The 26,800-nt window shown below is 38.8% G+C and overlaps 1 protein-coding gene across 2 annotated transcripts in view; it reads left to right on the top strand.

The window, feature by feature from the left end:
- Positions 1–24,573: 24,573 nt before the first annotated feature.
- Positions 24,574–26,800, top strand: part of LOC126248547 (ras-related protein Rap1) — a 64,963-nt gene continuing 62,736 nt past the window's right edge. The window contains exons 1-2 of one of the 2 annotated variants that reach the window (XM_049949612.1): positions 24,574–24,830; positions 24,918–25,065. The gene's annotated coding sequence lies outside the window, so the exon portion shown is untranslated. The remainder of the gene's footprint in view (positions 24,831–24,917; positions 25,066–26,800) is intronic. The other variant, XM_049949611.1, reaches the window with a different exon arrangement.

Below are 26,800 nucleotides of genomic sequence, written 5' to 3'. Positions count from 1 at the left end.
CTCTTTCCCCCTTCAATCCGTCTAATTCAAAGTGCACCATTTCTAGTTCAGCCTGAAGGGCACAAATCTTTTTTCCCTGTTCCACGATTTTCTTGTCACAGCTACATAATATACAACTCCATTGGCGAGCCTCATCTAGCACTATAACAGCTTCCTCGCTGCAAACTCCCCAGTGAAATACCAGCCCACAATCCTGACATTTCACTCCCGTGGTCATTAATCTACGGCAACATCCACATTTGCACACATGACAGCAGATTAAATGGTTCAAATGGCTCTGAGCACTATGGGACTTAACGTCTATGGTCATCAGTCCCCTAGAACTTAGAACTACTTAAACGTAACTAACCTAAGGACATCACACAACACCCAGCCATCACGAGGCAGAGAAAATCCCTGATTCCGCCGAGAATCGAACCCGGGAACCCGGGCGTGTGAAGCGAGAATGCTACCGCACGACCACGAGATGCGGGCAGCAGATGAAACAATACAAATTACACAACAAACAAACAACAAAAATACAAACACTACAATTTACTCTACAAACAATTCTCCTACACTAATTAATAATTAGCAGAAAGTAACTTCGCTTGCAGTGAGATGAGCAGAGAACTTCTGGACATCAGGCGAATGTAGCAGCAAGCGAACGTAAACAGCGCGAGGCTGATTGCTGGCGTAGGTTATGGTAATGGAAATCACGAAACGAGTAAGAAACTGAAGAGGCTCGATACTGTCTAACGACAAATTTGAACAGGCGCTTTCACTGAATTAATGTAACACCACTTAACGACTTTACTTGCACAATATGGAAAATTAACTTTATGGTTGTACAGATACACAGAAAACACGTACCGAATGCAAACTATACACATACGATACTCTTCTCAATAAAGCTACACAGACACTACCCGGAAATTATAGAATAATCACATAAGTTACTGCGGTCAATAAGGAAAACAAACCAACGCCACAGGCTTGCACTTTAGAACAGTTATCTTTTCACGAAAACTACACAAGTAAAACCGAAAACTTCAATATGTAGGTCACAATAGATAATAATTTACTTATTTAAGAAAAATGTTCAAATGTTTGTGAAATCCTATGGGACTTAACTGCTAAGGTCATCAGTCCCTAAGCTTACACACTACTTAACCTAAAGTATCCGAAGGACAAACACACACATCCATGCCCGAGGGAGGACTCGAACCTCCGCGGGGACCAGCCGCACAGTCCATGACTGCAGCGCCTTAGACCGCTTGGCTAATCCCGCGCGGCACTTATTTAAGCTACAATATTGCCTTAATAAATTGTTTTTCCACGAGAGGTGAACAGAAGGCAGCCCTTCTACATTTCACATTTGAATAATAATGGAGCATGGTGTCAGTGGCTGACGGCTTTTGGTAAATATCAAAAACAAAAATACTTTTTTTTTACGTAATTAAGATGTCAAGGAAAGGGAATGTGCTATTAACACTGTTTTCAACTACATATTGAATACCAGATTGTTGTGAATTCAAGTGGTCAACTAGAGAACTACAAAATCCTCTGGGAACTTTATAGATTAGGAGAACCTCATCAACATAACAAAACCACCCAAGGATATCTACAGAATAAGGTGAGTGTTGCACAAAATCGTGTTCAGACTTAGAAAAATTATTTCTGGGCAGTGAGACAGTGGAGAACTCACACCTAGTCCCTGTTTTTGAATACAAAAAAGAGTTACCAGACTTGAAGTAACTATAATCAACAAAAATTTCCAACAACTTCAGCACTTCATTAATATCATCAAGTGGATGATTGCTATCCGTGTTCAGATCTTTAGCAATAATAATCCAGACTTGATACGTAGGTACATCTACACCTACCTCTACAATGATACTCTGCAAGTGCCTGGCAGAGGGTTCATCTAACCACCTTCACAATTCTCTATTATTCCAATCTCGTATAGCGCGCAGAAAGAAAGAACACCTATATCTTTCCGTACGAGCTCTGATTTCCCTTATTTTATCTTGGTGATCGTTTCTCCCAATGTAGGTCGGTGTCAAAAAAATATTTTCGAAATCGGAGGAGAAAGTTGGTGATTGGAATTTCGTGAGAAGATTCCATCTCAACGGAAACCACCTTTCTTTTAATGATGTCCAGCCCAAATCCTGTATCATTTCAGTGACACTCTCTCCCATATTTCGCGATAATACAAAACGTGCTGCCCTTTTTTGAACTTTTTCGATGTACTCCGTCAGTTCTCTCTGGTAACGATCCCACACCGTGCAGCAGTATTCTAAAAGAGGACAGACATGCATAGTGTAGGCAGTCTCCTTGGTAGATCTGTTATATTTTCTAAGTGTCCTCCCAATAGAAGGCATTCATTGGTTAGCCTTCCCCACAACATTTTCTATGTGTTCCTTTGAATTTAAGTCGTTCATAATTGTAATTCCTACGTATTTCGTTGACTTTAGGGCCTTTATGTTTGAGTGATTTATCGTGTAACCGATGTTTAACGGATTCCTTTTAGCACTCATGTGGATGACCTCAAACTTTTCGTTATTTAGAGTCACCTGCCAATTTTCGCACCATTCGGATATCTTTTCTAAATCGTTTTGCAATTTTTTTATCTTCTGGTGACTTTATTAGTCGATAAACGACAAAGTCATTTGAAAACAACCTCAGACTGCTACTCAGATTGTCTCCCAAATCATTTATATAGATAAGGAACAGCAAAGGGCCTATAACATTACCTTGGGGAACACTAGAAATCACTTCTGTTTTACTTGTTGACTTTCCGTCAATTATTACGAACTGTGACCTCTCTGACAGGATGTCACAAATCCAGTCACATAACTGAGACGATATTCCATAAGCACGCAATTTCACTATAATCCACTTGTGTGGTATAGTGTCAAAAGCCTTCTGGAAATCCAAAAATACGGAATCGATCTGTAATCCCTTGGCCATAGCACTCAAGTCTTCATGCGAATAAAGAGCTAGTTGTGTTCCACAAGAACTATGTTTTCTAGACCCATGGTGACTGTGTGTCAATAGACCGGTTTCTTCAAGGTAATTCATAATGTTCGAACACAATATATGTTCCAGAATCCTGCTGCATATCGACGTTAATGATATGGGTCTGTAATTAATTGGATTACTCCAACTACCTTTCTTGAATACTGGTGTGACCTGTGCAACTTTCCAGTCTTTGGGTATGGATCTTTCGTCGAGCCAACGGTTATATATGATTGTCAAGTATGGAGCTAATGTATCAGCATACTATGAGAAGAACCTAATTTGTATACAGTCTGGACCAGAAGACTTGCTTTTATTAGGTTATTTAAGTTGCTTCACTACTCCGAGGATATTGACTTCTACGTTACTCATATTGGCAGCTGTTCTCGATTCGAATTCTGGAATATTTACTTCGTCTTCTTTTGTGAAGGCATTTCAGAAGGCTGTGTTTAGTAACTCTGCTTTGGCAACACTGTCTGCGATAGTATCTCCATCGCTAACGGTCAGAGAAGGCATTGATTGTTTCTTGCCGCTAACATACTTCACACACGACCAAAATCTCTTTGGATTTCCTACCAGGTTTCTAGACAAAGTTTCGTTGTGGAAACTGTTATAATCATCTTGCTTTGAAGTCCGTGCTAAATTTCGAGCTTCTGCAAAAGATCAGCAATCTTGGGGATTTTGCGTCTGTTTGAATTTGGCATGTTTGATTCGTTGTTTCTGCAACAGTGTTCTGACCCGTTTTTTGTACCAAGTAGGATCAGCTCCATCGTTTGTTAATTTATTTGGTATAAATCTCTCAGTTGCTGCCGATACTATTTCTCTGAATTCAAGCCACATCTGATCTACACCTATATCATTAATTTGGAAGGAATGGAGATTGTCTCTCAGGAAGGCGTCAAGAGAATTTTTATATGATTTTTTGTATAGGTATATTTTTCCTTTATTTTTGGAGGATTGGAAGGTTACAATATTCAATCTCGTTTTGACAACCCTGTTTTCACTACTCCCTGTATACGTTTTGATGCTCGTTATTAGCTCAGGATTATTTGTTGCTAAAAGGTCAAGTATGTTTTCACGACCATTTGCTATTCGCGTGGGCTCATGAACTAACTGCTCGAAATAATTTTCAGAGAATGCGTTTAGCACAATTTCAGATGAGGTTTTATGCATACCTCTGGAATTAAACTTGTATTTTCGCCAACATGTCGTGGGTAAATTAAAGTCACCACCAACTGTAATCCTGTGAGTCAGGTACGTGTTTGAAATCAAACTAAAGTTTTCTTTGAACCTTTCAGCAACTGTATCATATGAACAGTGCGGTCGTCCAAAGGAGCGAATTATTATTTTATTCCGGTTGCCAACAAAGACGTCTGCCCATACTAGCTCACAGGAACCATCCACTTCAATTTCGCGACAAGATAAACTACTTCTTAACAGTAACAAACACGCCACCGCCAACCATGTTTAGCCTACCCGTTCGGAAAACCGTTAGGTTCTTCGCAAAAATGTCGGCTGAAATTATCTCCAGCTTTAGCCAGCTTTCAGTGTCTACAACGATTTGAGTATCAATGCTTTCTATTACCGCTTGGAGCTCTGGTACTTTCCCAACACGGCTACAACAATTTATACTTGTTATACCGATGGTCCCCCCCATGAACCATGGACCTTGCCGTTGGTGGGGAGGCTTGCGTGCCTCAGCGAAACAGATAGCCGTACCGTAGGTACAACCACGACGGAGGGGTATCTGTTGAGAGGCCAGACAAACGTGTGGTTCCTGAAGAGGGGCAGCAGCCTTTTCAGTAGTTGCAAGGGCAACAGTCTGCATGATTGACTGATCTGGCCTTGTAACAATAACCAAAACGGCCTTGCTGTGCTGGTACCGCAAACGGCTGAAAGCAAAGGGAAACTACGGCCGTAATTTTTCCTGAGGGCATGCAGCTTTACTGTATGATTAAATGATGATGGCGTCCTCTTGGGTAAAATATTCCGGAGGTAAAATAGTCCCCCATTCGGATCTCCGGGCGGGGACTACTCAAGAGGATGTCGTTATCAGGAGAAAGAAAACTGGCGTTCTACGGATCGGATCGTGGAATGTCAGATCCCTTAATCGGGCAGGTAGGTTAGAAAATTTAAAAAGAGAAATGCATAGGTTAAAGTTAGATATAGTGGGAATTAGTGAAGTTCGGTGGCAGGAGGAACAAGACTTCTGGTCGGGTGACTACACGGTTATCAACACAAAGTCAAATAGGGGTAATGCAGGAGTAGGTTTAATAATGAATAGGAAAATAGGAATGCAGGTAAGCTACTACAAACAGCATAGTGAACGCATTATTGTGGCCAAGATAGATACGAAGCCCACACCTACTACAGTAGTACAAGTTTATATGCCAACTAGCTCTGCAGATGACGAAGAAATTGAAGAAATGTATGATGAAATAAAAGAAATTATTCAGATAGTGAAGGGAGACGAAAATATAATAGTCATGGGTGACTGGAATTCGAGTGTAGGAAAAGGGAGAGAAGGAAACGCAGTAGGTGAATATGGATTGGGGCTAAGAAATGAAAGAGGAAGCAGCTTGGTAGAATTTTGCAAGAGCACAACTTAATCATAGCTAACACTTGGTTTAAGAATCATGATAGAAGGTTGTGTACATGGAAGAACCCTGGAGGTACTAAAAGGTATCAGATAGATTATATAATGGTAAGACAGAGGTTTAGGAACCAGGTTTTAAATTGTAAGACATTTCCAGGGGCAGATGTGGACTCTGACCACAATTTATTGGTTATGACCTGTAGATTAAAACTGAAGAAACTGCAAAAAGGTGGGAATTTAAGGAGATGGGACCTGGATAAACTGAAAGAACCAGAGGTTGTAGAGAGTTTCAGGGAGAGCATAAGGGAACAATTGACAGGAATGGGGGAAAGAAATACAGTAGAAGAGCAATGGGTAGCTTTGAGGGATGAAGTAGTGAAGGCAGCAGAGGATCAAATAGGTAAAAAGACGAGGGCTAGTAGAAATCCTTGGGTAACAGAAGAAATATTGAATTTAATTGATGAAAGGAGAAAATATAAAAATGCAGTAAACGAAGCAGGCAAAAAGGAATACAAACGTCTCAAAAATGAAATCGACAGGAAGTGCAAAATCGCTAAGCAGGGATGGCTAGAGGACAAATGTAAGGATGTAGAGGCTTATCTCACTAGGGGTAAGATAGATACTGCCTACAGGAAAATTAAAGAGACCTTTGGAGATAAGAGAACCACTTGTATGAACATCAAGAGCTCAGATGGAAACCCAGTTCTAAGCAAAGAAGGGAAAGCAGAAAGGTGGAAGGAGTATATAGAGGGTTTATACAAGGGCAATGTACTTGAGGACAATATTATGGAAATGGAAGAGGATGTAGATGAAGATGAAATGGGAGATACGATACTGCGTGAAGAGTTTGACAGAGCACTGAAAGACCTGAGTCGAAACAAGGCCCCCGGAGTAGACAACATTCCATTGGAACTACTGACGGCCTTGGGAGAGCCAGTCCTGACAAAACTCTACCATCTGGTGAGCAAGATGTATGAAACAGGTGAAATACCCTCAGACTTCAAGAAGAATATAATAATTCCAATCCCAAAGAAAGCAGGTGTTGACAGATGTGAAAATTACCGGACAATCGGTTTAATAAGCCACAGCTGCAAAATACTAACACGAATTCTTTACAGACGAATGGAAAAACTAGTAGAAGCCGGCCTTGGGGAAGATCAGTTTGGATTCCGTAGAAATACTGGAACACGTGAGGCAATACTGACCTTACGACTTATCTTAGAAGAAAGATTAAGGAAAGGCAAACCTACGTTTCTAGCATTTGTAGACTTAGAGAAAGCTTCTGACAATGTTGACTGGAATACTCTCTTTCAAATTCTAAAGGTGGCAGGGGTAAAATACAGGGAACGAAAGGCTATTTACAATTTGTACAGAAACCAGATGGCAGTTATAAGAGTAGAAGGGCGTGAAAGGGAAGCAGTGGTTGGGAAGGGGGTGAGACAGGGTTGTAGCCTATCCCCGATGTTATTCAATCTGTGTATTGAGCAAGCAGTAAAGGAAACAAAAGAAAAATTCGGAGTAGGTATTAAAATCCATGGAGAAGAAATAAAAACTTTGAGGTTCGCCGACGACTTTGTAATTCTGTCAGAGACAGCAAAGGACTTGGAAGAGCAGTTGAACGGAATGGATGGTGTTTTGAAGGAAGGGTATAAGATGAACATCAACAAAAGCAAAACGAGGATAATGGAATGTAGTCGAATTAAGTCGGGTGATGTTGAGGATATTAGATTAGGAAATGAGACACTTAAAGTAGTAAAGGAGTTTTGCTATTTGGGGAGCAAAATAACTGATGATGGTCGAAGTAGAGAGGATATAAAATGTAGACTGGCAATGGCAAGGAAAGCGTTTCTGAAGAAGAGAAATTTGTTAACATCGAGTATAGATTTAAGTGTCAGGAAGTCATTTCTGAAAGTATTTGTATGGAGTGTAGCCATGTATGGAAGTGAAACATGGACGGTAAATAGTTTGGACAAGAAGAGAATAGAAGCTTTCGAAATGTGGTGCTACAGAAGAATGCTGAAGATTAGATGGGTAGATCACATAACTAATGAGGAAGTATTGAATAGGATTGGGGAGAAGAGACGTTTGTGGCACAACTTGACCAGAAGAAGGGATCGGTTGGTAGGACATGTTCTGAGGCATCAAGGGATCACCAATTTAGTATTGGAGGGCATCGTGGAGGGTAAAAATCGTAGGGGGAGACCAAGAGATGAATACACTAAGCAGATTCAGAAGGATGTAGGTTGCAGTAGGTACTGGGAGATGAAGAAGCTTGCACAGGATAGAGTAGCATGGAGAGCTGCATCAAACCAGTCTCAGGACTGAAGACCACAACAACAACAATACCGATGGTTCCTGTATCTACGTTCTTAATGTGTTCGGCCTGCACCTTGTGGCTGAAACCCTTCTTGTGTTTTCCCAAGACACTCTAACCCAAAAAAAATGCCCCGTCCATGCCACACAGCCCCTGCTACCCATGTAGCCGCCTCCTGCATATAGTGGACACCTGATCAGTTCCTCGTAGCCCAATCACCCTTCGGCGCAAGTCGAGGAATCTGCTGCCTACACGGTCGCAGAACTGTCTGAGCCTCTGATTCAGACCCTCCACTCGGCTCTGTACCAGAAGTCCGCAATCGGTCTGGTCGACTATGCTGCAAATGGTCAGCTCTGCTTTCATATTGCAAGCAAGACTGGTAGCCTTTACCACTTCTGTTAGCCGCTCAAAACCAGAGAGAATGTCTTCTGATCCAAAGTGACACACATCATTGGTACCGACGTGAGCAACCACCTGTAGTTGTCTGCAACCTGTGCTCTTCATGGCATCGAGAAGGATCCGTTCCACATCTGGAATGACTCCACTCGGTATGCACATGGAATGCACCGTGGTTTTCTTTCCCTTCTTTGCAGCCATGTCCCTAAGGGGCCCCATAACGCGCCTAACATTGGAGCTCCCAGCTATCAATAATCCTACCCTCTGTGATTGTCCGGATCTTGCAGGCTGAGAGGTTTCCTCTGAAACAGGACAGGCGACAGCATCTGGCTCAGTGACGTGTCAGCCACAGACAGCGCCTGGAACCTGTTTGTCAGACAAACCAGGGAGGCCTTATGTGCGGCCACCTGGGAAGTCTTTGGTCGCCTGCTGCGCCCTGGGGCGACCTCCCACTCGAACACAGGTGAGGGGTCAACCTCAGTGTGAGCAGTAACTGGGCTGTCCACTGGCGAGGACCGATCGGAAGACTCGGCCGTGCTGGACGTCCGTTGGATCCCCATAGCTGGCCCACGACAGTGGAGCCCATCCACTGCAGCCTCAAGCTGTGTAACCAAAGCCATAACAGCCTGCAGCTGAGAGCAAAGTGTCACCAACTCGGCTCGCACCCGCACACAACAATTGCAATCCCTGTCTATACTAAAGACCGTGGAAAACTAAACTATGAAGATAAACGGACTATTGGCACATGCTGCGCAACTCTGCTGTAAACCCTGATGAAAACAGAGGAACTGTGTCTAATAAATTAGATTATCACACAGAGAGTCAAAAACTTAACTACCAAAGTACTCAGGTGAAACGAGATAATTCGCCTCTGATTAGAAACTTGTAATATGCCACAAAATCAATTTACTTATTGACGCGAACGAAAACGCAAGAACTGTGGGTATTAGATATTACATAAATACGCAGAAACACAAGAAACTAAACTATTAAAGTACACAGATGATATTATAAAATTCTCTCCTTGTTAGGAACTTGTAAAAGTCACAAAATCGATTACTTCCCTGTTGCTGCTTGTGTCGCGACTGGCTACTGCTGCCTTACTATACATTGGTATACATATTTTTAAGATCCAAAGATACTATATTGGCGTCAGTGAGAATATTCAAGTCATTTAGAATTGAAATTAGATGTGCACAGTTGTGCAGCGAAAAACTAGATGGATGCACATAATGCTTCTCTCGGTAATTGGCCAACAACTTTTTTACCTGGTAGCCAACACCATTTCTAGCCCTGGTGATCCAATGCACTAGAAGACCTGTCTTAATCAACTCAGCAACTGCCCTTAACATGGGTGGTTGTGGATTCGTTAGTATGAGATATCTCTTCTAAAAAGAGGTGGGAAAGATGTAATGGGCTTTATGTGTTTCTTCAATTGGGCCATAAGCTTTGCAATCGAATCGAATCTACAGTGAGAAATGCTGTTTTCCTCGAAAAAATCCTGTGATTTGGCTATGTATTCATCCTCCTTCATAACAATACGCGTTTTCTGATATTGACTCTGAATACCCATGTGGACAAACGTTAGCTATTAAACTTATCCCTGTATTAATTTATTTATTTTAACGGCTACTTAATTACGCTGGTTAGGCGAAAGTAGAACGCCATCCATAGTCGCTAATGACTGAGCTACAGAATAACCTATTTGTTGCTGAAATAACGGCTTACTGATATTATGTGATAATCTTTTCTCAAGTAGCCGAGTTTCATTAGTGCTGAACCTAATGTCACTTAGGTTGCAACCCTGAGAGGCTAATTTAAACGTACTTTTAGGAGTACTGGGGGAGTGAGGTTCGTTCCCTGATAGTGTAACTTGTGTAGTTTCTTGTGATGAACTGACAAAAGCCTTTTCCTTAATCTGTTGACACACTCATTGACATTCTGATGTACTGCATCAAAGGATCTCTTATTAAAGATACTAGCTAACCACAAGTGTGCCATACACAGAGCCTTATTGGTTCTGTTACTTTTTTTTCGCATACAGACCGAACATTCATCACTGATGGTGGGTTTTACCAAAAGAAGAAAGTTGAGAACTTCGCCTAGCCATGCCAACTGTTATTCTGCAGCATTCTGTAATAGCTTCCTATATATATGACATACCAAGGTAAAAACCATCTTTTGCTATTAAATTACAAATTTTATTTGTTATAGAGGAATTGGCTCATTATTTGTAGGGTGTATGTGATCCACACCTATTTACCTAGCCAGATTGATAATATTTTCTTCCTTATTTAAATCTGTTCACAAAGTGCTTCGAAAATATATCAGTTAACTTCATGTCCTCATTATAAAAATATTAATTGATAAAAATTTCTGCACTGATATACAGCAAACAGGTTGTGTGAGTCTCTAATCGATTTCAATAAATACAGCTACTGTGGGATATTTTCATTCAGTTTTAACACCTGTATGTAAACACCTATGTTATGCTATATGACTAGTCAATCAACAATGTGTAATTACTTTAGCTGACTGCCTAGTTTTAAAATTATGTGTAATAATTTATTGTAATTCTTCCTTGATTTAATCATCCAGGTGTAGCATCAGTTTCAGCTCATAATGCAGGTACTACTGATGAATGCAAAACATCTGAAGCTCTATCTAAGACTCAAAAGTTCTGTTTGGTTATCTACATATAATAACTGAAGTCTGTATCAAGTTCAACATATACAAAGTCTGAACATTCATAACTTCAGTATCATTGTCATTTAATGGTTTTATTTATAATTATTGCATTTATTCAGTCATTAAGCAAATGTCAGAGCTGTAGTGGAGGTTATGCAATAAAAATTAATGTATTAGTAGGAAGGGCTATTCAAATAGTTTCAATTAAATATGTGTAGAATGTTTTTAGAATTTTGTAAGAAGTAACTAGCATATAATTATGGGTGTAACCTACAGTTACTGTAACTAATAGTAGTACAGCTACAGTATGTGTAGATAACAGCAGAAAAATCATTGATAGTTATTTTTATGCCAAGAAGAGTTCCAGATTGCCCAAGGGTTGGTGGAATAATAATCTCAGTCAGGACTCAAGATGTTTCTAGGCATGAGAATTGACTCAACACTAATGCGGAGACCTCACATAAACGATATTTCTTCCAAGATAAAAACAAAGATGAATGCACTGGGATGTGTGTCTGACCATGGTGGGAACCACACACAGAAATTCTGCTCAACTTGTATACTACTCTTGTGAGATCAGTCTTGGATTATGTATGGATATTTTATCATGATGGGGCAAGAAATCCGATATCGAAGTTAGAAAATCTCTATATTCGAATACACGTTGAAGCCATGCTATCCACACCTTCCCAAGCCCAATTTGTTAAAGCGGGGGAACCACTGCTGGGTATCAGAAGGGAAAAACTTCCGAATAAATTCCTTTCTGAAATGAATCTCATTGTCAGGACACGCTGTACTCAAAGACATAGTGAAATATTGGTCAGACACAGAAAAATTAAACTATTTATCTAGAAACAGAAGCAAATGACTGACTGTAAAATGCCTTGAATTGCGGACCTTGTATGCTAATAAAATACACAGTACAGTGTCTTACCAAAATTCCTACCCCAATTGAGCTACTGAAAAGATAAGGTACTAATCTTTGACAACCAAAGTTTCTCCAAATTTGAAGATTGAAATCAATGTTCTTCTCAGAATTATTTTTCTGAATTCGATGAAGAACTATACAGATGGATCCAACACCATCAACAGCAATAGAGTAGAATGTGCAATATACAACCCAGCAGAAAATTATCAAACTCTATATTGTCTATCTAAAGGGGCAACAGTCTATTACACAGAAGCCATTACAGACAGAAAAGCAGTATAATACGGCAGATCTAGCAGATAAAGCAGTATGGTGATATTAATAGACTCCCTAAGGGTGCTAAAGAGCCTTAAAAAACCAGAATAGAGGAATGTGTGTCACTTGCAATTATAGATATTATTAATGAAGACATACAAGTAAACAAGTAAGTATAGTAATAAATTTCTTCTGTATTCCAGGGCTCAGTGGCAACTTTCATAATGAAATAACAGACAGCTTAGTGAAGCGAGCAATGAATTTAAGTGAAATCCTAAATTCTTCCTTACCAAGAAACACTGAGATTAATCAATGAAAAAGTGAGAAACGTCTGGCAGACGCAATGAGATTCGACCAAGATATCCAAAGGAGCACAGTATGGTCAGCTGCAATCTAAAACAGCGTTATCCTGGAATAAGAGCAGACAATGCATAGCATTTCCCAATCCTTGTGTTCCAAATGAGACTGAAGAAGTCTCCTTTACATGATTTATGCACTGAAGAAGGAGACATGATTCTCCTAATGTGCTGGTACACCAGAACACAACAAAAATCCTTTATCATTGTATTGGTTAATGGACAGATACCTCTTCCAGCATCAACTGCAATGTTGGTGTCAACCCAAAAAAGTGCACTAGTTTGAAATGTGATGTTCAGCCACTTACTATCTATACACACTGCATACATGATTGTGGCTTTTTGTATGTTATGTATTCTTTTTTATTATGGTGGTACAATTAGTTTACGAGTAGTTTAGACCCTAAATATTTCTGTAAGTAGCAATCTGTGAACTGTATAGTAGAATAACCATTAAGAGATATACTTTGTAAATGTGGTGCAATGGCTGTATGGCGATGGCCAAATGCTAATCATAATTAAAATGTAGAGTATGATTATGAAAGAATGATAATTGCCATGTTAATGGAAAGGCTCCGTCTTGTAATGATAAATTTGACCATGTTTGCATAGATTTTCTAATAATAGGTGGAACTTTCATTTGAAATGCTTTAATGTACTGCACAAGTCTGCCATATTAGAAACCTGAATTTAAAAATAGTGCTGAATAGTCCTGTTCTGCAAGATGAATATTTTGTAATCATTCTGTAGATCTGCTTATGTTAACTCTGAAAATAATTACTCGGTTTGTAATCATTCCTTACTATATTATCCATATTATAATAATCATGTACAGTATATAATGATTCCAACAACTGAGATAGTAGATTCAGTGCTAATAATACACTTCATGATGTGTAAGTATTTGGATAATCAAAGTACTGTCAAGGTATACTTGCTAATCTTAAGAGGTGTTGGAGGAAGAGAATTAAACTTACTCCAGTAAATATAACTGTAAATTGAAATTTAATCACATATTATTTATAGATAAGCCCATTAATCATGGGAATTATTCAATAATGCATCACCGAGCGTGGTGGCGCAGTGGTTAGCACACTGGACTCGCATTCGGGAGGACGACGGTTCAATCCCGTCTCCGGCCATCCTGATTTAGGTTTTCCGTGATTTCCCTAAATCGTTTCAGGCAAATGCCGGGATGGTTCCTTTGAAAGGGCGAGGCCGATTTCCTTCCCAATCCTTCCCTAACCTGAGCTTGCGCTCCGTCTCTAATGACCTCGTTGTCGACGGGGCGTTAAACACTAACCACCACCGCCAATAATGCATCCTATAATTGCAAATGCTCTTCCTGCAGATAATACAAAATACAAGTGTGTAACAACAGGGTTAGTGTTATCAAGAAAAATATCAAGGGACGAATTTGCTAATCTAATCCAGTTAGTCCTCGAATTGTGAATCAAAATGCTTGTAATAATGGATGATTAAACTTGAACTTCGTTCTATAGAGTGTTGCTGCTAACTAAAATACATTAATTTCTGTTGGTCAGGCAATAGTTATTATTTCTGATGTATCGACTTCCATTCCTCCTGTAAATACACTGATGAAAAAAATCACGGCACCAAGAATGAGATGTGCAACATAAAAGAAAGTTGATAGGCATGTTTCTACATCTGAAAGATGATGTCTATTCAAATTTCGCGCCAGTCACGTAAGAGTGGAGCTAGTAGTGTCACTATGAGGATGCAAATCAGATTTGATTTAAAAACACGCTGTAACAATGGTGAGCGTTAGTTAACTTTTATATTGGACATGGTGAGGTATTGTTAGTCAACAATACCTTTAAGGCGACAAAGATGCCATTATCAACATGTCACAGAGTTCGAAAAAGGTCGTGTATTAGGGCTATGAGACGCTGGATGTTCTTAAAGTGATATTGCAGAAAGAACTGGCAGATGTGTAGACACTGTACATGATTGCTGGCAGTGCCTGTCACGAGAATATATGGTTGCAATAAGACCGGGCAGTGGACGCCCACGTGGCACTATTGAGGCGGACAACCTTCGTGTTTGGCATTTGGCTCTGGCGCATCGTACTACTACTGCCATTTGCGACTTCAGTGGTTGTCAAGTGATAGCTCATTGGATGGCAGGGCAGAGGTCAGTTGCGCTTCCTCATGAAACCTTGTTCTGTCTTGGTGCCAGTGAGGGTCATGTTTTGCTTAGAAAGAGGCCAGTTGAGGGCCTGAAAGTAACATGCCTGCGTGCTAGCTGCACTGGACATACACCTGGAGTGATGGTCCGGAGTGGGATTTTGTAAGACAGCAGGAGCACCTTCATGGTTATCCCATGCACCCTGACTGCAAATTTGTACGTCAATATGCTGATTAGACCTGTTGCGCTGCCGTTAATGAACAGCATTCCAGAGGGAGTTTTCCAACAGGGTAACTCTCGTCCGCATACTGGTGTTGTAATGCAATACGCTCTGTAGAGGGTCAATATGTTATCTTGGCCTTCTCGATCACCAGATCTGTCTCCAATCGAGCACATATGGGACGTCACATCAGCTGTCCCTGTACTGATCGACCAAGTGCAACTCTATCCCACAAACTGACCAAACTGGTATCTGGCACCTGTACAATACGATGGATGCACGTTTACAGGCTTGAATTCACCATTCTGGCAGTTATATTGCTTACTACTGTACCAGCATTTTACATTTGAGTGGCTTATGTGACACTTGCATTAACCTGTGATCTTATAATGTTAACCACATAAATATGTTACCTAGAAAAAGTCTTCCCAAAATTATGTCAATGAGGTACAGTCCATTTTCTGAGATGTTGCCCTTCAAAATAACATTGCCATCTCTCACATCATTAATTACGTATTTTTTGGTGCTCCGATTTTTTCTGTCCGTGTACACACCAAGTTTATTGTACACAATGTATGTACTGAGTTCGTCTGATATGAAAGGAAAATTATGTCAAATGCGACGAGCTGGGACTGTAAAAAAGAAGCACTAACGACACAAAAGAAGTGGCACAAAAACTAGGACATCTGAATTTCAACTACTTGAAGAAAATACGACAACTATGTGATTATATGGACATAACTGTGTTGGAAGGGGACATGCTCTGTTGTGAAACATGTATCAAGACAATGCAAGTAAGAAAACCATTCAAAACTGTGGGGTACAGAGCCACAAGACATCTTGAGATTCTGCACATTGATGTTTGTGGTGAAGCAACCCCACCAACTTATCTCAATGAAGAATATTTTTTAACATGTCTTGATGATTATACACTTTTCTTGAAAGCGTATCTTCTGCACACAAAAGATGAAACAGTTGGGAAGATCCTAAAATTAAGATTGAAAAAGGAGATTTCATATGTTCTAATCTTGTGGCAATATTCGACAAGAAAAAGGTGAAGATTGTGAGAGATGGCAATGTTATTTTGGAGGGCAACATCTCAGAAAATGGACTGTACCTCACTGACATCAAAAGTGACTGTAAAAAAGAAGCACTAACGACACAAAAGAAGAAAATCGAACTGTAGAAAATCAAATTTTTGAAGAAGAAGAAGAAAGAAAAGAAGGTCCACAGTAAAGAAGAGAAGATCCAGAAGAAGAAAGAAGAGAAATGGCAGAAGAAGATCCAGTTTTTGAAGAAGAAGAAAGCAAAGAATATCCACAATAAAGAAGAGAAGAAGAAAGAAGAGAAACGCCAGTAGAAGATCAAAAAATATATCAGAAACCAAGATCTCAACCAAGTTTGCCAAAGAGAAATGATGGTTTTATCATGTCCACATACAAGGAATGCATTAAAGGTGAAGACAAGGAAATTGAAATTTGATGTCAAAACACCCTTTCTTAATGGTGATTTAAAAGAAAAAGTTTTCATAGAAGTTTCAGAGGGATACAAGCACCTGAGAAAATTTGCCTACTCAAAAAGTCACTGTATGGTTTGAAACAAGCTCTTTTGCAATGGAATAAGAAACTCACAAGTTCATTAAGGCTGAAAAACTCATCCAACTGAAATATAACTGCGTGTAGACTAATCAGATACTGAGAAGAAAATGTGTCTTGCTGGACATGTTGACGATGGAATTCTATTTGGAGAAGATATCTTTCAAATTAAAAACCTCCTGCAAAAATTGAAGAAACATTTTGATGTTACACCTGGTGAAGAACCAACACTGTATCTTGGACTTAAAATCGAAAGAACGAATGAAGATATTAATATTCAACAACAAAAATATGCTAAAGAAGTGGTGAAAGGGTACAGAACGGAAAAATCACAAACTGTAACAACTCCCATTTCACCACATCAGAAACTGAACAAATCGGTACAGCAGGCTCAAACTTTCCATATCGTGAAGCGATAGGCAGTCTGTAGTATTTAACATGTAAAACTAGATTGGACTTGACGCAGTGAACTATGAAGCATATTAATGAGTAATGCAAATCACTCAGACATCCAAAATCCAATGAGAACTTTAAGACACCTGAATTAAACGACAGGGAGTGGACTATTCTACTCACCAGAAAAAGGAGAACAAGAAATAGTAGCATAAAGTAAATCAGATTTCGCAGGTGACAAGAAAGACAGAAAAAGTACTAAAAATTATGTATTTCTGTACAGTAATATTCCAATCACTTGTTGCACTATAGCCCGCATCTCATGGTCGTGCGGTAGCATTCTCGCTTCCCACGCCCGGGTTCCCGGGTTCGATTCCCGGCGGAGTCAGGGATTTTCTCTGCCTCGTGATGGCTGGGTGTTGTGTGCTGTCCTTAGGTTAGTTAGGTTTAAGTAGTTCTAAGTTCTAGGGGACTTATGACCACAGCAGTTGAGTCCCATAGTGCTCAGAGCCATTTGAACCATTTTGTTGCACTATAACTACTGAAACAAGATACATACCTGCAGTTCAGCGTTGTTGAGAAATGAAAGTTTTGATGAGTTTCATGGAAGAATTGCTGAATAAAAACGTGAAAATTCCACTTTGTATGGACAAAGACAATGGTCAAAACCGTTTTGAGGAGTATCATACTGTTTTGTTTAAGAGAGCGCATTGAGATTTACAAAGATCGTAGTAACAAACCAATCTGTGTGCATTAATGAAAGATCTTTGTTTGTTGCTGTTTATAGTAATGGATGAAGCTTGTCCTTCCTCTTAACCTTGTGGTTTTCGTGAACTCTCTTCAAATATAAATAAAAGCCAACCCCAGAATTTTCCAAGTTATCTTGACACTCATTTGTTATCATACCATTTCCCTAAGATGAGCTTGCCAGTTGTGTCAACTTGTGAAACTGCCCTATTAGACTGTATTATATCCTTGCACTTTCATCTACTTTTCCTCAGGAAGAGTAAATTACTTGAATCTTTCAGGTCTTTTTAGGCATGAGTGATAGATATCCCTCTTCAGTAGGCTCTGAGTAATATGGTACAATATGAAGAATTTGTCCTCATACATCCTAAAAAAGGCGTTTGTCTCACAATTATTCTGTAAGGTTCATCATAACGTTGTATTAAAGACTTTTCCAGGTAACTGCTCTGTTGCCTTAAATGCTGCACCTTAGTAGAAGTCAAAATCATATAAATTTTCTTAGAAACTGGCTCTTTTGAAGCCCTTTCATGTTCGCTTGTTTTGAATATACTGTCATAGACTATTGCAACCTTTGAAAGAGATCATTGTTTCATCAACACACTGATCTTGCTCTGGGATACTTGTGAGATGCTAGTGCGCCAACGTCGAATTTTCCGTGCCTTGTTTCCTTTTTTTGTCATTTCAGTAACAGTAATAATGACCCAGAAATACTAGAGAGATTGTCTACTGATTTAAAACGTATTATCCACTTTAACATACAGATTTATCAAGTCCAGCATATGCATTCTGAAAATCACACAATTCATTGTATATGCGACCTTCATCAAGTTTGAGATTCACTGTGTTGGTAACTTTTAAAACGTACTACCATTGTGTTTTGAGCGTAAGCTTGTAATTAAACTGAACTCATTTTTCTCAGAAAAGTCATAGTTTCTGGTAAGTAAACAGTGTGACGTGACACGAAAAATTGTGAATTTTTTTAGAACTCAGCCACTGTGATTCTGAAGTTTTTCAGGATTTCATGACCTTTCTTTTCTAAGAATTTATCATGTTTCCAGCTCTGTACTTTGCTCTTTAAGTCCCTAATTAGTCTGTCCAACTCAACAGAAGTAACTAAGCTGTCTTCCAGTTTCCCAGCAGCAGTTTTAAAACCAGGCAAAATATGCCGCACAAAACATAGATAGCATTTATTAAGTGAATGTTCTGTTTCTTCAGCATCGTTCTACCATCTGATGTCACAAACTGATAAATCAGTGTTGAACAGTCTTCCACGCCCTTTGAAGTTAAATATCTCCTGATGACAGGCCAGCAGCATAACTTTCTGTAAATTGGAGGAAATAGAGAGAGCCTTCTTGTATGGACTTGTGGTATTATCTCCATAGACTGAATATTCTCTCAGTGAATGGACATTTGACGCATAGGATCAAGATTCACTGTAGATTTTGAAAACTAGTGCCTCTCTGCTGAAGTGAAATATTTTAAGAGTAAATTTTAAGGTATTGTTTGTGATATGGGACTCGCAGTTAGCTCTAAAAATGGCTGGATTTTTGTTAGACAAAACCCAACTGTTTTGAAGTAGTTCACTGGAGAATTGTCAGCACTGTATACACTATATCGATTTAGATGAATGCCATTACGTTCTATAATTTTTTGCAAGGGAAATATCTAGTCATCTCTGATGTGTCGTGTGGTTAACATCAAAGTGATCATAGTTATAGACGGTAAATAATCGAGTAGAACAGAAGTGATATCTGGCGTTCTGCAAGGTAGTGTCATAGGCCCTCTGCTGTTCCTGGTTTATATAAATGATCTAGGTAATAATCTGAGCAGCCCCCTTAGATTGTTTGAAGATGATGCTGTAATTTACCGTCTAGTAAAAGCATCAGGCGATCAATTCCAATTACCTAGAGAGAATTTCTGTATGGTGCGAAAAGTGAAATTAGCACTAAACAAAGAAAAGCACGAGGTCATCCACATGGGTACTAAAAGAAATCCGACAAATTTTGGGTATACGATAAATCGCACAAATCTAAGGGCTGTCAATTCGACTAAATACCTAGGAATTACAATTACGAGCAACTTAAATTAGAAAGACCACATAGATAATATTGTGGCGAAGGTGAAACAAAGACTGTGCTTTGTTGACAGAACACTTAGAAGATGCAACAAACCCACTAAAGAGACAGCCTACATTACACTTGTCCATCCTCAGCTAGAATATTGCTGCACGTCATGGGATCCTTACCAGGTAGAACTGACGGAGGACATCGAAAAAGTGCAAAGGAGAGGGCAGCTCGTTTCGTGTCATCGCGCAATAGGGGTGCGAATGTCACTGATATGATATGCGAGTTGGGGTGGCAGTCACTGAAACAGAGGCGGTTTTCTTTGTGGCGAGATCTATTTACGAAATTTCAATCACCAACTTTATCTTCCGAATGCGTGAATATTTTGTTGACACCCACCTACATAGGGAGAAATGATGATCATAATAAAATAAGAGAAATCAGAGCTCAAACGGAAGGATTTAGGTGTTCTCATGCTATGTTATATATAGGTTTCAGCAAAGCCCTAAAATGGAAAGTTATTGATCGCCCCTTACAATATATAAAGGCAACACATTGTGGGAAACATTGTTACCAAAAATTTCGAAAAGCTCTTCATCGTTTTACATCAAATTTTTACATGATACACTAATAATTATTCAGATGTATATGTACTATCTATTTTTTAAACGACAACATACATCTTTTCTGCTAAAACTGACTGTGAGAAAGAAAATGTTGTGCTGTGCTGCGAAGATGTGCAGTTTCGTTTTCTTTCTTAGCCAGTTTTAACGACAATAGCAGGGCACATAGGCAAACATAGACTAAACTGAAACATGCAGCACAGAGAAACATAATACTTTTCCCGCAAAATATTTAAATTTGACTGGTGACACTCCTAGTGTGTAAACTTTGGGTTAAGTACCTTCTGCTGATTTAGTTTTAAAATGGTTACCATTGAATAGAACCACAATAGATCAGAGTGTTTGTTTTTCTTGGGCTCCCAATTAATCTGCACTATGCAATTTTATTGACGTTTAAATAATATTGTGATGTATTTGAGAGCAATATTGACTGAAGCACAGACACAGGAAAGTACCATTAACCTGCATCAGTTAGTTTTTATGTCACAATGTGGGTTTCGTTATCCAAATATGTGGGGCACATTGAAATATGAATCACTGGAGCACAGTAAAACGTTCCAGACTATTATTTTAACAAGTTAAAATATTTTTATGCCTTTGCTCTGACCTTTGATGTTATATTTTTTTTATTTAGTTAGTTGTGGAAAATGGTTCATGATTACAAAAGAACTACAAACATGGTTCATTTTCTAAAGATTCGATGCAACAAGCTGTCAAATTTGTCCAGAATGGAAAGAGTAATCGTGTAGCTGCTGAAGTGGAAAGTGTGAAGTATTCAACACTATTCAGATATACATGTAGGTCGAAAATTGATGCTGATAAATAGAGATTGCCCTGATGCTGCAACTGGAATGGTGGTATAAACCCTCGAGTGGGTACACCTATGTATAAAGAGCGCCAGATTGTTTTGTACCATTCCTTTGTTATTTCACATTTGCGAGCCCATACCTATTCCTTTATTATTGCTTCAGCAGTGAACAGCAGTAATATAAAATAATATGCGAGCTGTGTGAGAAATAACTTTTGTTCTGTTCACGAAAATGACCGAGTTTACGAGCTAGCAGCACAATCCCATAATGATGCAGCTGTCAGTGAGATAATGAGTAATGAAATAAGTGGTTGGCTGGGATCTAATGCAAATGCACAGTGTAGCACTTTGAGCGGGTCATTACTGTGAGGTAACACCTGTCTATGGCAACAGACTAATATAATGAAAGTTTATATCATTGTTTAAAAACAGTGCTTTAGCATATATTACATAATTTTATTTTATCATTGTTTAACTAAACTATAATTAAAGTATGATTTTGTCTCTTACATGCTTACCCTGGTATTATAAAGCGAGCTATTCTTTACATGTATACAAAGTACGCCGCACACCTGCTCCTGTAATGAAAAATGGGGCGCCTGCTCGAGGGTTAATTTAGATGAAACCTGCGCTGGTATGGTCCAAAAACCTCCAAAAGTAGTTGCAAAAAACGATCTAAAACAAGTAAGTAAGTGCACATAAAGGAACATCTGTGACAATGTGCTGCATTGTTTCCGGTAATGACAACACAATTCCACCTGTGATGATTTCCCCATGGTTTCCTTCAAGCCCCATATGCTCGATCTTTCTCCTTCTAGAATTCTAGGGTCAGCTACCCCTTCTGGCTGGATGATAGCTGAGTTCATTGTATGAGTGATGAAGCACTTTATTAAACATTCTAACAGTTCGAAAGAGGGACCAGCTTTACTTCTCTATGATAACTACGAAAGTCATTTATCTATTGAAGTGCTAGAAATAGTAAAGAACCATGGTGTGACAATTCTTAAGTTGCCACTACATTCCACCAACCAATTCCAGTCTCTAGATGTTGGTGTTTTTAAGCCATATAAGACATTTTAGAATGCTGCTGTGCACAGTTGGCTTATGCAGCACCCTGGTCAAACATTCCCCATTTATAATGTTCCAAGCGGCATAAATATAGCTCAATAGAGATCAATGACACCAACCAACATTTCGCAAAACAGGAATTGTTCCTTTTGATAAAGATGTCTTCACAGAAGCAGACTTTCTGGGCAGTTATATTACTGATTGTCCTTTTGAGGCTTTGGTGGAACAGGAGTCATTTTTGATGGAAATTGATATACAACGGGAGGTTTCATGTAAGGATACCTCATCAAAAGAAAATTCGCAAGTGTTCAAATATTCTCCTGAAAATGTTCATGCTCACCCCAAAGCTAGTAAAAAGAAAAACGAAAGACATGGCTACAGGAAGGGCAAATGTATCACTACTACCAGCACACCAGAAATGAAAGCACAGAAAGAAAATTTAATACACAAAAAGGAACACATCGCAGGTGAAGCGGTCACTTTTTGTAAAGAGAAAATGGTATGATTCAGAATCTAGCAATGGCAACCCTGATGCTATTATCCTAGATGATTCTGATAATGATGGAGAAATAGATGAAGAGCCAGATGAGAATAAGGATCTCAAGAGGGAGGCACAACTTGATGATTATGTTTTGGTGCAATTATAAACTTCCAGTAGGAAGAAATTTTACATTACTGTTGTGACCAAAGGAAAAGGCTCTTAAGAAGGTATGAAGCAACCTAAGAAGACTATATTGTTTCAGGGTTAAGAGTGTAGTTTTTTAAGTGATAATGCCCAATAATTATTATGCTATTGTTTTTTTGGTTAAAACAAGCTGAAATGTTAAAATATTTGTATCACTGTGCCCCATCAACTGTTTCAGCGCTTCCCATACATGGGGCACACTGAAACAAGTGTAAAGTTGATTTCGAATTACAGATGTTAGAAAAATTTCTCAACTCTGTAAGTTATGCTCTACAATATGCTAACAAGAAGCTATTTCTTCTATTTTCTACTATGATATTGTAATAAATAAAAGAGGACCTACAGCTAAATTTATACTACTTGTTTCACTCTGCCACGTGATCCCCTACCATTAAACCATTATACAAATTATTTCTCCCATATACATTCTTTGTTCTAACATATAATTTTAAACAAAAATGGTATACACAGCAAAGTGCTGTTTTGTTTTCTTTCTCGACGTCGGTTTTACAGAAAACAGGAAACTTGTATTTATTGCTTACTACTTATGATTAGAATACTACTACAGAATCTGAATCGTCCTAAACTTAGTAATACAACACATTTACAGATTATATGTAAGCTAAATACTGTCACTGAAGCTACCATCTTCACATAACCAGCAAGTGGGAACATCTCTCTCAGTCCTAGTATGCATGCAAATGATCTTAACCTATTTACCCATTCAGTTTAAGCGACTTCACTTCTCAATCATGGTTAAATTTGCAATAACAACAAACAAGTCTCATTGTCAGAGCAAGGAGAGAAGAGGTCTGGATAGAGTGAGAGCGAGGAGATGTACTTAGAAAGGGGGAAGGAGGAGGTGGACATAGTTAGGGGAAGGTGGTGACAAAGTATGAGGGGGCGTTGGGAGGAGACGGACTGAGAGAGGGGAGAAGGATTCCAATTCCTATATGAATTTCGCAATTACAAAGCATTGCTGTGTCCGCTAGTTATTATTATGCATTCATGTGCTATGTTTTTTCCTTGGAAGAAGCTGTCAAAAAATATTTCATTGTAATAATGATCCTTGAACGAATTTATTACTATGTTGCACAATTATCAAGGGAAAAGATGTTTAAAAAGTTTGAGTAGTTGCGGTAGATGAAGTATTAAGTAATATCGCGCTACTTTCAATATACCGCTTGTAAGAGTCACGAGGAAAAGATTTAATGGACAACAATTCATTTGGTGGATAATAAGCAATGCCGTAATTCATTTCCACTTCTCATATGTGATTGGACTGAGAGTAGATCTCAATACAGAATACGATGCAAAATACACTCTGACATACATTTCACAGTAATTTGGAAAATATTTATGTAAATGATTCCCTTGAGTAGCCCAGTAAAACAGTAGACTTTTGAATTCCCGCGCATCTCGATCCATTTTCATTTCACCGTAGTAACTTTTCCCAAGGTACAAAAACAGAGAAAAAGGAATTTATATCGATATGTGAATATTTATATAATTTATGTATTTTGGATTTTTACTTTTGTCGGGTAATTTAAACAGATTTTTAGTCAGAGCAACACGATTAACTACACATAAATTTGAATACAAATATAAAATTACAGTTGTATAGAATTTTATTTTGTCACACGTTCCTCACGAAATTTTGCTTACGAGCGACATTATGATTAAAATAGCAAGGTGGGCAACCTGCCCAGTATTGTCTGATCCTTGTTTCCAATCTGTGGGTAATAACTGTTTTTGAAAATAAAAGATTTCACGCCTCGTTAATGATTCGAGCGCTCTGAAATTGTTTTTATTGCCCATTTAGTGTATTGTGTGTTTCAAAGGGGATATTTTACAATACCTTTTGCACTGTCGAGCTGAAAGTTTCAGAACGCATGCGTCAACGGAAGTGGAGGAGCCATCGCCCAAGATAACGGTAGTTTGTTCACGGTAAGTGTTGTAAGATTTTAGTTTGACTAATGGTAAAGTTATACATGAAGTCCGTATGAGAATCGGGATTCTGAATGTATCGACCAGCGTAATAAGTGTGAGGATGTGGAGTGATTGCTGATGACTCAAACTTCAAGATATGGCGGTATAAATTACTACTCAGTGGCGAGTGTTTTCAAAGAAGCAACGAAGCAGGGGTCAAGCGGTGAGCTGCAGAAAGGTTTTTGCATTAAAGGTATTGTACAATATTACTGTAAATACTGCTATTAGTGGCTATTTATTTTAAACTAAACAATAATTCTGGAACTATTTGAAGGACTGTTTTCGGTGTAATTACGTGACAGAGCTGACAATTCAAGTAATGAGGGCGTTACTTCGCATGTGTAGTTTAAAGTTTCGCGGAGGCAACTGTAAAACTGTATACCGAAACAGAGTGAGTAAATAACGAGCATAGTGCTGGGTTGGAACATCAGGTTACCTGTAGCACTGACATTTAAAGGCCTTGACTGGTGATTTTGTATGAAACGAGTTTCGGTGCAAAACTCTGATGAACGTGTCTTTCTGATTAAGTTCTGTCTGTCGTCGTAAGTTAAATTTCCGCTTTGTTGCAGTTATAGCTTATAGGTGCCAGAGTTTGTCATTTTCAAATGTTATCTTTCTTAACGCAACACAAGAAATCCGTATGAAATATGATTATTTCGGGTAATGGATGTATACGTCTGTTTCCAAAAGCTTTGTGGAATATAGTGCCCGCGATTTTGGTACACGCAGGTTTGGTCGTGCAAGATTTTTAATGAAAACCTCCAGATATGCAGAAAAACTAAGTAACTTTTGGGATTAGCCTTAATACTTCCGCTGTTAGTGATAAAGTTTGATAGTGGTTTGCATGAACGTTCTTACTGTTCAGCTGTTTTATCGTTTTCAGAAGTATTAATGTGAAACCAGTCCTAGCATCACGTACAGGTTGTTTACACTCATGGTGGTCCAACTTGGGTTCTTGTTTGTCATTATTGAAAATTTTGTACTGTATTGTGGTAAATTAATGTTATGCGCTTAATTTAATATGTTGTGCATGCTTGTTTTACGAGTGTTTACTAACAGTATTCTTTTGGTATATGTATATATCAATAGGTACTGTGAATGGCTTAGTATTCTGGGAGAACTTTGCGTTTTAAATGACAAGAACACACAATGAACAATGTTTATGTTTAGAAGCTTTTACATCCTCAGAGGGACTTGGCAGTGAGTAGGAATTGTGGTAATATTTCATTAGTAATAAGGTTGAATGGCCATGTTAAACATTAAAGCAAGAAGTGTGGAACACTAAAGTTGTCAATGTAATGTCAGGTAACTGAAACATTGCCAAGTAAATTGAATGTCAGTCATTGGTGTGCTTTCATGTGTGATTTCGAAAGGTGTTACATGAGTACTGGTAGTTGATTACTGTGCTTGTGTAATAGAACATAAAGAGGCAGTTCCTTGACCATCTCTTCACCTTACCAGTGTTTTCTGCTAACTGTGAAATAAAATTTCTGAATTTTCCAAGATATGTATTCCTTGTGTTTCCATATTGATTATACCTACCAGGGTTGCACAATGATTAGCACACTGGAGTCACATTTGGGATAATGATGGTTCAAACCCGAATACGGCCATCCTGATCTAGTTTTTTGTGGTTTCCCTATAAATCACTTACGGCAAATGCCTGGATGGTTCCTTTCAAAGGGCATGCTTCTTTCCTTCTCCATCCTTCCTTATCTGAGCTTCTGCTCTGTCTCTAATGACTTCATTGTTAATGGGACATTAAACACTAATCTCCTCCTCCATATTGAATATGTCAGTCAGTTTGCATGCACTGCTAATTTCACTAGGGCCTATAATTATTCTGGAGTCAGTGTTGAGTTACTTTTGGCAATATGAGATGCATTTAGAAGAGTCTGGAAGTATGTTTACAAAAAGTTAGTTTGACA

Source organism: Schistocerca nitens, chromosome 3 (genome assembly GCF_023898315.1).
Source record: "Schistocerca nitens isolate TAMUIC-IGC-003100 chromosome 3, iqSchNite1.1, whole genome shotgun sequence".
Taxonomy (NCBI): domain Eukaryota; kingdom Metazoa; phylum Arthropoda; class Insecta; order Orthoptera; family Acrididae; genus Schistocerca; species Schistocerca nitens.
The sequence above is the reverse complement of the archived record's forward strand: the minus strand, read 5'-3'. Positions and strand labels throughout refer to the sequence as shown.